General features: G+C 37.7%; 1 pseudogene; it reads left to right on the top strand.

Annotated features, from left to right (window-relative positions):
• Positions 1–2,734: 2,734 nt before the first annotated feature.
• LOC140845134 (cytochrome c oxidase subunit 2-like) lies at positions 2,735–10,878 on the top strand (annotated as a pseudogene).
• The last annotated feature ends 2,317 nt before the right edge of the window (positions 10,879–13,195 follow it).

Here is a 13,195-nt window from a genome sequence, read left to right as displayed (position 1 = left end):
CATCTTTAGGCTGCCCGTTTCCCTTTTCTTCATTCTACCAAGAGGAGATAATCAGTTAGAACTTTAGGTTAGAAATACATCTTCAGAAATAATGGATGTGAAAACACTGCACTCAAGATTAGATTTCCTATGCTCTGCAAGCTCTTCTTTTAAGATTTTGCTGGCTTCATTTTGTGGAAGGAAGAGTCAGTCTCCTGTGAGTTTTTAAATATTCAGCTATTTCATAAAATGGCGACTAGCTTATAGATACAAGATATATATATATATATATATATATATATATATATATATATATATATATATATATATAAAACATATAACATATGTATATAATTCTTGCACATTTCTTCTGTGACCACTTGGTTCTCATCTCTAGAGTCAGCGCTTTCCTTTTAATTATTAATTTAAATTAAATTAAGTTCACTTTAAAATCTTTAGCTTGAAGGGGAACAAGCTTGAAATACCCTGCTCTAGCAGGCTCAGGTAACATTAGCATCCTCTGATCACAACAGGAAGTATATTACCTCCTTTACACACATGGGCTCACTTAATTCTTGCAGCATCATGAGGTAGACATTATTATACATTCACATTTCATAGAAGAGAACAATTTGCTGTTAATTAACCTGCCCAAAGCTGCACAGTTCTTCAAGAACTGAGACAGGATTCAAATAAAATCTGATTTCAAAAGAATATTTATAAAAAATACTTAACATGACACCTTCTAACGTTTATTTCTTAGAGCTTCAAGGCTGATCTTACAAAACCAGCCACCTTGGTAGAATGTTCTAAGACCCCCCCCCCAGTCAAAACTATCTCTATCAAGTATCTGTGTGGAGATGTAAAATTCATCTTTTAAAAATGTATTACTTGGTTTAAAGGACTGGCTCTTATTTTATATGCTTTTTATGTATTATGTATATTTTTTACATATTTTTTTATGTATTAAATTTTACCTGCTAATTAGCTTTTTATTCTCACATACCCCTCTTCCTTTCCTCTTTTCTAAGAACATAGATATCCTTTCTTTTGCCCAGCCATTCTTTTCTGCTTCCTCTAGGGCAGCGAACCTTGAATAGTGCTCCAGGCCCTCACAGTGGGCCTCTGGCTTCTGAGGATCCCTTTACCCAGAGTAACGTGGCCTCCACCTGCTTCTCATATTATGTATGTCTATTTAAGTTACAGGTCCCAAGGCTAAAAAAAGTAAGTGACAACGCTTCTCTAGGTTTTCTTCTTTCAAATAATCACCCTCTTTCTTGCACTGCTACAATTTCTACTCAGGAACATCAAACTTACACAACCTTTACGAAGTTAAAAATTAAAGGACGATTTAGTAGTAAAGTAAGAATAGAGCACTTCATTGAATCAGGCCATGAAAGACACACACACTACCTGTCACCTTCTTCAAATATCAAAACTCACATGTAACCTATTAATAGTTACTAAACATAGAAGAGGAGATCAAGTCAGAATAAGGTAAGCATACTGCAAAGTGTGTGTGGATAAGTGAGAGTGCTCTTTGAACAAAGCACCTACTTTACATCCAGGAAATTTTATATTAAATGACCACTTTGAACTAATGCTAGCTCCCCAAAACCCCCACCAAACTCAGTTAACATAAACAAATTAAAAATATTTCCTCAAATTTAAAAATACAGGAGATAGAATTTTTAATTGGCACAGAAAGTACTGTAAGGAAATGATGAAGTACTGAAGCTACTAAATAGCAAAGTTTACCCCATTTGTCTTTTGCATAATGAGTTAACTAGAATAGCTTAACGAAGAGAAATTAAGTACACCAAAACTAGACGAGGTAGTTCTGAACAGTTTTGACAGAATAAACTCATCCACATGATGAAACAGTGAGGAGATCGGTAGGCAGAAGTGAAAAACCAAAGGAGTTTGGTGGGAGCTGGTTGTCCAGAAATATTCTTTCAACTTTAAATTTACCTAAAGAAAACCCCAATATTTCTAATGTGAGATTAAATTATATTCTAAAAAGTTCAGCTTTAGAGCCCCAAGTTACAGCCTTCCTTATAGAGTGAGTATAAACAAGACCATGTTTCTCCTAAGAGCAGCCACTGATTAAGAGATCAAGTTCAACAATACATTCATTTTACTGCCAACAATATAACTCCTATTATAACACTGGACTAGTGATCAAATAATAGAAGCAATATTGTTAATATGAGTAATGAGAAATATTTCTCCTTGCATAAGCTTGTATCAGAATGGGTGTCCACTGATGGTTAACAATGTAAACCTAACTACTATGTATCATTTATCAAGTCAACTGTTAACCCAGCGCAGTTGGAGTATGCAATTAGGGAAAGATTAAAATAAAAGGAACTTAGCAAACACAAACCCTGTGAGGATGCACAATATATTATCTCTGTATTCCCTATACTGTACTTTTCATCCCCAGGACTTATTTATTTTATAATTAGAAGTTTGTAACTCTTTATCCCCTTCACCTGTTTCACCCTGCCTCTCGGCCCCCATCACTGTGGCAAACAGAAGTCTGTTCTCCATGTTTATGAGAACACTTCCATCGTGTTTACTTGTTTGTTTAGTTTTTTGATCCCAGATATAAGTGAAATCATAGGGTATTTGACAAATAATAGTTAAAATTAAACAATGAAGAAGTTCAGAGAAATACTACAGAGAAAAGGACAAACCAAACTAAATCCTTCCATTCCAACATAAAAAAGTTGGGGAGCTGGCTGGATGGAGACCTGGGGCATTTATAGATTTATGGGATTATGTTTACTGGTTCCACTACTAGTCCTCTAGAATAGTGTCCAGCACATAGTGGATATAGTCATGCAACTTCAAAGAATGGACAGACCCACATTCAAAGAATGGACAGACCAAGGAGTTTTCTAAATATGGGTTGGTTGATGGTTCTGGAGAAATACATTTGGGGCCTGTGTTTGGGGTCATACTAGATATATATCATAATAACTTAAAACAAATCATATTTGTTGGAATTAAGGCCACTTACTTCCCAGAGCACTTTCTTGGCTTTCACAGATACACCCACAGCATCCAGATGCATATACAACATCAAACACTGTTAACACTACTTTGTTAACAGCAGTAACATTAATAATTTTCATAATTTGTGAAGACTTCTCAATTAAATGAAAAGTGATAATAGTAGAAATAAGTAACATTGATCTCAAATGAGTATGCGGATACCCCTTCACACACACACACACACACACACACACACACACACACACACACACACACACAATACATTTGAAGAACCAACGTAAGCAAACTTCAAATGATAGAGAGAACTGAATCCCCTAAAACTGGTTTCAAGCCAACATCCTAACCAAGGTACTACTAAAATTTGCATAAATCTACCAACAATTAAATTGTAGGTTCAAGCCCTTTATAGCTCCATGGCATATACATTCCAACTAGGTTTTCAAGATCCAGTATCCCTCATTATAGAAGAACTACATTTCCATGATCATACACTAACAGTTGTTTTCCTATAGCTCACTAGTTCTTTATATTTCATTAATGTTAATATCCAAGCAGACTCCCACAAGCACTACAGACCAACAAGAAATAGAAACAGTTGACCATCATATCAACCATCTTAACCCTAATTGTCCTCCCAAGATGACAATTTTTTTATATATTAAATGAAATCAATAATCCTTCCTTGACTATAAAAACCACAGGCCACCAGTGATATTGAAGCTACAAGTATACTGACTATAAAGACTTAAGCTTCAACTACTCTATCACTCCTACACAAGACCTAAAACCAGGGGAATTACAACCAGAAATTGACCAGAGAGTAGTCCTGCTTATAGAGATAACAATCCCTATGTTAATCTCATCAGAAGACATCTTATATTCATAAGCTGTTCCTTTCTTAGGTCTAAACACAGATGCTATTCTCAGAGAACTATATCAAACAACCCTGATGTCCTCATGACCAGGCTTATATTATGGACAATGTCCAGAAATTTGTGGGTCAAAACATGTTTCAGACCAACTGCCTTTGAATTAGTTCCACTAAAATATTTTTTTAAATGATCAGCACCTATACTGTCCTATCATTTAGAAGCTAATAGCATTAACCTTTTAGGTTAATTGAGAGTTTAGAACTCTCCTTCATGACATGTCAGCTGGATACATCAACATCAAGCCAAAAATGAAAGTCTAAGTTATATGAATTAAGGCTGATAAATTTTGTGCCAGACACCAAGATCATTATGATGACTCCAAATTAATGTGTCTATCAAACAGCCACAAAACTCAGTTATACATGACAGGAAGGATTTATTTCTCATTCACATGGCTTAAGATCTGCTGGGACTCAGGTAATTTCAGATCAAATCAAGAGGGCTTGTATTCAGACTTCGGGATCAGTTCAGCTGCTCCATGTGCCTCTAATTCCTCTGAGACCCACAGGCTACCCAGAATATGTTCTCTTGGCAGTGACAGAAATGCAAGAGACCAAACCAAGCAAAAAGGCTCTTTTCCTGCTATGGTGGTATCATACCCACTAACACCCCACTGGCCAAAACATGTCACATGACCAAGTTCTACAATAATGAGATGCAAAAATTTAACACATACTGAAATTAAAAGAGACAACCAAAAGAGACCAAAGAGAGATTGAGCTGTTGGAGTCATTACACATGGATTCTATACTAGTATGTTCATGAATCTAAGTGACAAAATGGTGGATTTGAGCAGAGCCAGAAACCATAAAACCAACTGAAATGGAATGTCTAGAGCTGAAAGCTACAATTATTAAAATGAGGAACTTAATAGATGGATTTAACAGTAAATGTCTGAACTGGAAGAGGAAAAAAACAGACTGAAGCATGGAAAATAAAAGGCATAGAAAATACACCAAAGATCCTAAGAGCATTATGAGGCATGTTGAATAGTACTGACATATATGTAAGTAGAGTCACTGATAGGGAGGAGAGGTAAAATGAGGCAGAAGCAATAATTCAATAATTCATTTTTCCATTGTTGAAAGCCACAGATTGAAAAAGCACTCTGAACTCCAAGCAGGATAAACGCAAAGCAAACCACGTCTGAGAACATAGTAGTATAACTGCTATAAATCAAATGCGAAAAGAAAATCTTTTGCAATACTTTCAGAGATGCAACAATAAGACCACAAGTTAATTTCTCACTAGAATAAACCAGAAAACAAGACAATGACATCTCTTATTTGCCATTTCCAAACAGTCATCCTAATTTCCAATCCAAGCTCGTGTGACAAAATAGGCTCTACTTGGCATCAATTCAATTTACTTTTAAAAGTGGTCACAGAACTAACATCAACACAATCTGCATGGAAACAACAGCAGAAACCTCGTGACTCCAAGGCGCAGCTTTCAGAAGATGACCCTCCATATACTAGTGTGGTCATGAGAGAGGGGGCCAAATGGGTGCTGATGTCTCAGGGAAGCCAAACGGCTGTGGGATCCCTCCAGCTTCTTTCTATTTGGACTTCCCCAACATAGCTACTTATTTATCATACCAGCAAGTTGTCTCCAAAGCAATTCTGCTAGCAAGGTGGAGTCTTATATAATAAAAGCATAGTTACAGGAGTGACATCCCATCACCTTTGCAATATTCTACGAATTAATTGGAAGTCTCAGATCCTGCCCATACTCAGAGTGAAGGGATCACAGAAAAGCATGAACACTGGGAGGCAAGAATCAGAGAGGAGCCACAGTGCAGTCTGGGCATCTCACAGGAGGACCAACTGTGGCTCGGTAAACATGTTCACTACTAAATCACTGCTGAGGTCATGGAGAGGATGTGACGGCTGGTTGACCTGAGAGCAGGACCAGGGCAACCAGAGGCTCCTACCTACTCTCCCGTCCTTGGAAAGTACATTCCACTCACCATTCCCACAGCAGAAAATATTCCAAGGTCACAGCCTTGAGAGAGTAGGTGTTGAGACCATCTGGACTGAATACGTGACTGAACCCAGTTAAAGCCTCTATACAAACTTTAAAGATTCCTGTGGGTGTTTGTGGAGGTCTACGCATCTTATGGCCATGTAAGACAAGCCTCATATATAAGTTCCCTTGCTTATTAAAACTTGCCACCTATCAATCTGGAGTGTTCTGCATCTTTTTGCAATTTGCAAACCAACATCAATGGTGGCTTAATTTCATCTGTGATTTATATCAGGAGTCTTTAAACTACAGGCCATGAACCAGCTACTTGACTTTGTAAATAAAGTTTTATTGGCACACAGCCACATCGTTCAGTCATTAAATGTCTATGGCTGTTTTTGTGCTACAAAGGCATATTTGAGTAGTCACAATAGATACTGTAACATGGCCTGCAAATCCTAATATGTTTATTATCTGGTCTTTTGCCAATCTCTGACTTAAATAATAGATTTTAGCATAAGTTAATTTCTTTGTTAGCTTGATCAAGTGTATTTTTTTCTCCAATAGTTTTTGAAAAAATAGATGCAACTAACAGATGAAACATGGGGATGATTAACATCAAGCTTTATGAAATTGGAGATTTATGTATTTTATTATAGTAATATAGCACCATCTCATGGAATATTATAGAAACTGCCAGAAAAGTTTATTGAAGTATTACTAAGTTACTGAGCATTTGGAAGCCTCTGATATAACTTCTAAATTCTACTGAAAATAATGTGTTAAAAAGTAAGTATAACTTTTTAAATTAAAATTTATAAAAGTTAGAGAACATCTAAGTAAAGTCTATTATTTTTTGGATAAGAAACTTGTCATCTCTAATTAAATGACTTACTAAATTTACACAGCAATTTTAATAACGGTGGGATTTCAAAATTTTCCATTAAAAAACTGGTGTATTTATGTATGAGTGTACGTGTTTAATATGTTAAAATAAATATTGCAGTACTAATATTTTTTTGAAAATCAATTCACCCATTTAATTAAACTTTTTATTTAGAACAGTTTTAGATTTACAGATTTGCAATAATGGTAAGCAGAGCTAGTTTTCATACACGGATAAACTAAATTGTTATATCGATACCAAAACTGTAGAGATGAAATTATTGGGGGTATCATGTTCAGTTCTGCACATGAAGGTCAAGAAGAACATTAAAAATGGGAATATTAAGATAAGCAAGTTATGATCTGGTAGGTGAGATAACATAATTCAGAAATCCATTTCATCTAGTGAGCTGTGGAAGGGACTGGGCTGTGTAGTGGGAAGATGTGAGTAAGCAGAGAAGGGAGTGCTGCTTTAAGTATCTGAATGGCCATCACTGGAAAGGTGGGTTACCCTCCATTTCCTGTGATCCCAATATACAGAATGAGTTCTGATGTTTAAGGCAAAAACATAACTTCAACTGCAAACAGAATGGGCAATCTGGTGAGTAATGAGGTTTCTGTCATCAGAGACATCTAAGCAGAAATTTAAATTCTCCTCGAGAGAGTTTGGTAGAGTAAGGAATGCTGCTCATAGTTGGATGAAAGAAAAGAGTTGGTCCTGAGACCACTATTTATATTCGAATTTTCATATTAAAGGTGGAATGTAGGGGATTCCCAGACCATGCATAGCTAAGTGTGCTCATTCAAAGGTTGGCATAAGTCCATTTCAATGTATCCTGTTAGGAAGACAAATGCCAATTGTGCCTCCCTTACTGGGCAGGGCAAGCAGAAGGAAATGGGACATTCCAGAATTTTTAGACATGCTCAGACCTGATGAGGATATCTCAGACTGCTGGTGGAAAATGCTGGCCAGTGTTTCTCTATGAAACCCAAGAGACCAGGATAGTTAAGAGCATCCCTTGCTCTCGCATTGATACATCCTGACTAAAGAGGATTGTAGTTGTAACCATAAAGAACAAGTATTTCATCCTAGGATGCAAATTGGATTTTTAATACATTCTGTCTACAGTTTTGAATCCAAATGTGCTGAGACCCATTTTAATGCCCACCACCCCTCACAGGGCTGCTTCAGATGCTCAGAAATGTGCTTCTCAGGCTGATTCCACACACCATGCCCTCTCCCACTGATGGGCACATGCTCTCCTTGGCCTCTGCTGCTCAAGATCACGCTCTTCCACTACCAGGACACCATTCCCCACAGTACTCAGGCTCAGGTACTCCACACTGGGTGTTCAAGGCCACCCACCTCAGCCCTCTCAGACTTCCACACCCATGCCTCTTTCCCACCACATGTATTCCCTCCTTAGCCGGTATGGACTCTTGACTCCCCCCTCAGATCTCAGCTCCCTGCAGGAGTGTCCTCCTTGCCCCCTGACACCACCCCCTGAGCTCCCTCTCCGATGGGCTTCCTTACCTCCTTGCTCAGCCTCTGAACCAAGCAGCTCTTCAAGGCAGACTTCCTCCTTCCTAGGCCCCTGACTTTCCTCTCTCCTCTCTCTGCCCCCATCTTACATTTCTCTGCCCTACTTAAGGCTTGAAGATTACATTGTCCTGGAAGATATTTAGGAATGAAAAGACAGAAAAGGAAAGGGAAGAGAAAGAGAGAGAAAGAGAAGGCACAAAATTGAGAAAGATTTGGTTATTGTTTCTGAAAACAAATATCCCTTGTTTCCTCGCTGATAAATGTTAATGTTAAAATGTTAGAATTATGGGTTATTCTTAGGATCCATGTTTAAATATATTGCCTAACTTTAAACATGTGGTCTCTAATTTTATTCTATTTCTCTTATTTAAAAATCTTAAAGGTCAGGTTATGAAGTTGGTGGTGACAAATCTGTAATAAAAAAGCACACCCATGATCATTATACTTGCACTGATTAAAGTACATGAGAGTACAGTGACTTTCAGGTATATTTCAGAAGTACATTTTAGCATTTTGAAAGGTTCATTTCTTCATCTACTCTTCTATTACTCTCTTAATTTTATATTAATTGACATTAGAGAAATTATAGAAACTTCTATAACTTAAACATTGCTATAACAAAGGAAAAATGGAATGACAGCTCATAGCAGAAAATAAAGATACAAACTAATCCAGAGATATGGGAAGATGAAGTGATCTTCTTTGGGAATGACAAGTGAATTTCATTTAAAACCATCTTCAAAACTTAAAAAAGAATTTACAAAAGTAATTAAGGTTTTAAAAATCAGCATTGTATTATAAAGAAACCACTTCAGAGGTCACTTTCTTTAAAATATGATGGCTTGATATTGGGGTTAGAGAACCCACACATATAACTATGACCCTCAATATTTAAATTATTGCTCAAAAAATTATTTGTAAGTCAACTGTCTAGAATACAGAAATTTTCCTTGTACTAACCCTGTTGTAATGGCTATTGGTTTCCATCCACCGCAAACTATTTTTTTAAACAAACATGTGCATATGTAAATTTGGCAAATATGGTTCTGATTGAATGTGATTATGTTATTATGTTAATTTGAGTTTATCTTTTCCTTCCTTTTTAGAAGATTATGGGCCATACAGAAGAATACATGTTTCTATGGACTTAGAAATAGAGAAAGAAAAGGTGTGAGAGAATGCAGTGACAGCTCAAGGGACATTTTTGTGGGAAGGATTCCCACTTTCTACCTTTAGAAGTCTTCATTTTTAAGAAGCACATGTATTTCTGTCGATACAAGTGTGAAATAAAATAAAATTCTGTGGTCCCCCCCAGCACCCCACCCACACCTCCTGGTCCCAAGTCAGCCAGATCAGCTCTTGCTGTGCTGTGAAGATGCCCTGCAGTCATTCTTGCCTGTGTCACAAGACTGTCATAGCTCCTCATCCCTCGCTTGTGACCAGAGAAACCCAGACTAAAATGCTCAAAAGAGGGTGAATTGGTCTGGCTCCTGCATCTCTAGGAGAATCCTTTAGGAAGATAATCAGCAATCCTAATTTTTGCCTCCTCTCACACACAGATGGCATCAGACTATCCATTGTTTGTTCTTTTAGACAATGTCCTAATGTACTGATTGGCATAACCTCTTTCCTGCACCCACCCTTTGTTGTAAAAAAATATTTCAGATGTTCCCAAATAAAGGGGCTTTGGAGCAGTTTATCAGAACACACGGATGGTCTGCTCTCAGGCCACGGTCCTCAGTAAGATGCTGCTGTAAGAATAGAAATAGGTTAGCATAAGCATAGCCATCTTAAAGGCCTAGAAGCCATTTTCTGAGTATGTGACTTAGAAAGAAAAACTGGAACTGGGTAAGGCCTTGAAAAACAAGCTAATCATGAACACCAGATGGTGGGCAGCTGTGGCCTTTAGTCAGCTAACCTTGGTCAGCTAATCCTACATACCAAGTTTATCGTGCAGAACCTCCCTGACAATTGAGGAGTGGTCTTATCTTGCTCCTGCCTAACCCCAGGATGTATGTCTTGCAAGAATAATGTGTAGCTGTGGAAAATTACTATGAGTTAAGTGTTTTGAAAATGCTATATAAACCCTTGGCTTTGAGTGCTCGGGGTCCTTGTTGAGACCCGCTGCGTCGGGCTGACTTGGACCCCAACTAGCTGGCTGAATAAAGACTTTGCTTGAATTTACATCTCTATGCCTGTGTAGTTTGTTCTCTAGAGAAGCCTCGGAAGCCCGGACCCTAACACTGCATGAACTTTTCTTAAATGCAACAGCAGTGTTGATTTCAGTCCACACAGGTCACGCCAAAAAAGCAGGTCTAAAACTTTGGTTTGATTTCACAATGCTCACAGGAAAAATAACAGAGACCCAAGGGGAAGTGAACTGTTATAGAGGCACATGTTTATGTGTAGAGGTTATCTACGTACAAACTGTGCTGTTGTAAACTGGAGGACAAACACTATGAAATATATTATACTGACAATCCTCACAAAATAACTGGAACAGTGTTGTCAGAAAGAGTAATACATAGCAGTATTCTGAAGTCACTAGGTTTCTGCCAAAACATAAATCTTGAACTCAACTTTTAGCATATAAATGGTATGTATTCTTCAAAGCAAAGCAATATTCCTTTTTCTAATATAAGAAACTGTATTTTGTGTGAAATGGAAGAATCATATCCAATAAAGCATTTATCATTGACATTTTTAAGCTTAAAAGTTTAAAGATGACGTATTCCTCTCTCCCAATCTTATTCTAATGGTAAAACATTCCCATCTTTGACATATGTCCAAATCTCATCTTTGGCACAACATGGCATCCATTTCCTCTTTGGAAAAATGAATGCCATACCTGAAGTCACTCAATTGAAAATCAGTTCAGCAAATGTATAGTCTGTGGTTTTTAGTGTTGTCCATCAAATTTACTTCATTTCTTATACAAACTGAAGTACTTTGAGAACTGATTTACCAGACAGATGGCAGATTGTCTACTGCACTGAAAGCTGTTTGCATTTTTTAGTGTTCTATGTCCAGTTTGTCAAATATGACTTAAATGTTAAGTAATATAAATTGATAAGTTAACTTTTTAAAGGTATATCACAGCCATATAAAGAGAAATCAAACTATTAAGACCTTGGGAAAAAACCCTAAAAACCCTAAAATATAAAGCATATAATAGCTCCATCTACTGATGAATCCATTTATTTGTAAGACAGCTTAATTTTACTTCATTGATAGTTAAAAATGAAAATTACAGGACTTATACAATTCTACTTACTTTGTGGATACTCCAGGGATTTTAATTCCTAGGCCCATTGTTACTGATGATGATTGTTGCTGATATAATGCAATATAGAAAATACAATATATTTTTATGAAGGTGTAAGACCCAACGGCCTTATTCCAGTCTGCGCTTCCCCCCAGTGAGGAGACGAAGGCCACGGCAGATCGATGCAACAAGCAAGAGGTTTATTATTATTCCAGCTAGCTGGGGTCCAAGTGTCTGCCTCACACAGCAGGTTTCAACAAGGACCCAGAGAACTCAGAGCCAAGGGTTTATATAGCATTTTCAAAGCACTTAACTCATAGTAATTTTCAACAGCTATACATTATTCTTGCAAGACATACATCCTGGGGTTAAACAAGGGCAGGATAAGACTACTCCTCAATGGCTAGGGAGGTTCTGCACGATAAGCTTGGTATGTAAGATTAACTGACCAAGGTTAGCTGACCAAGGGTCACAGCTGCCCACCACCCAGTGCTCATGATTAACTTGTTTTTCAAGGCCTTACCCAGGCCCAGTTTTTTCTTTCTAAATAAAATGGCTTCTAGGCCCCTAAGATGGCTACTCTTATGCTAACCTATTCCCATTCTTACAAAGGTTAGCAAGAATTATGTAATCATAATTCTTATCAACTTATTGTCTCTTAGCTTGATATCTACTCTTTATTGTCTTACTTATGATAGTGGAGCTGAATCATATAAACACTTCTTTCCAGCTGGCAAGACAGTAAGGTTTGCCAGTAGAGGGACGCTGAGGGACACAGCAGCAGAAGGCCCTTGCTTTTCTATGGTTCATGTGTGCTTTGTTTCCTTCCTCCTACAGTGTTAAGCTGCCGCGTGGGGTACCCAGCTGAGCTCACTTGTTTCCATGACACATCCATGGACAGCTTCCCCAAAAGCTCTGCAGGCAGCCCTAAGGGCCAAGGGCAGGCTGTCCCCAAATGTGCCACTTTGACATGCAGATTATTTGGAGCTGAAAATCAAGGCCCAAAAGACTGAGAAGGAAACTTTGACCTTCCCCCTAATTGCCTAAAAGAAATTAGACAGAGGACCTGCTCCACGAACGGAGCTGTCACCATAGATAACAACTTAAAATATGAACTATGGGTGGTAGACAAGGAAGAATTTAGCGAATTCCTGCCTATGCCATTGTTTCTGTGTGACCCAACAAACATTTGTTTACAAAACATTTACTCTTTTTCATCTTGCTTGTGAACTGCTTTCCCTCCCTTTGTAATCCCAGACCCCCACCCTGCTTCACTTTAGTTCAGGATGCCATATATGCATCATTTTCCCTGACTGTCTTTGGAATCTCACGTCTGTGTGAATTCCCCTTATGAATGTAATTAAATTTGACTTTCTCCTGTTAATCTGCCTTATGCCAATTTGATTCTTACACCAGCTAAAAGAACTTTGAAGGGTAGAGGAAATTTTTCCCTCCCCAACACAGCATAGCAGTTTCCCAGCAAGTTCAGCAACACCCTCAATGGGGGACTTCCAATAAGAGCAAAAAATGTGTTTTTAAGAACTGCACACAGAGCTCTTACTAAAAGAGATTCTAATCTGTGCCATAAATAAAGTCTCAATGAGA

The sequence above is a fragment of the Manis javanica genome, chromosome 12, assembly GCF_040802235.1.
Source record: "Manis javanica isolate MJ-LG chromosome 12, MJ_LKY, whole genome shotgun sequence".
NCBI lineage: Eukaryota > Metazoa > Chordata > Mammalia > Pholidota > Manidae > Manis > Manis javanica.
This window is presented reverse-complemented; position numbering and strand designations above follow the sequence as displayed.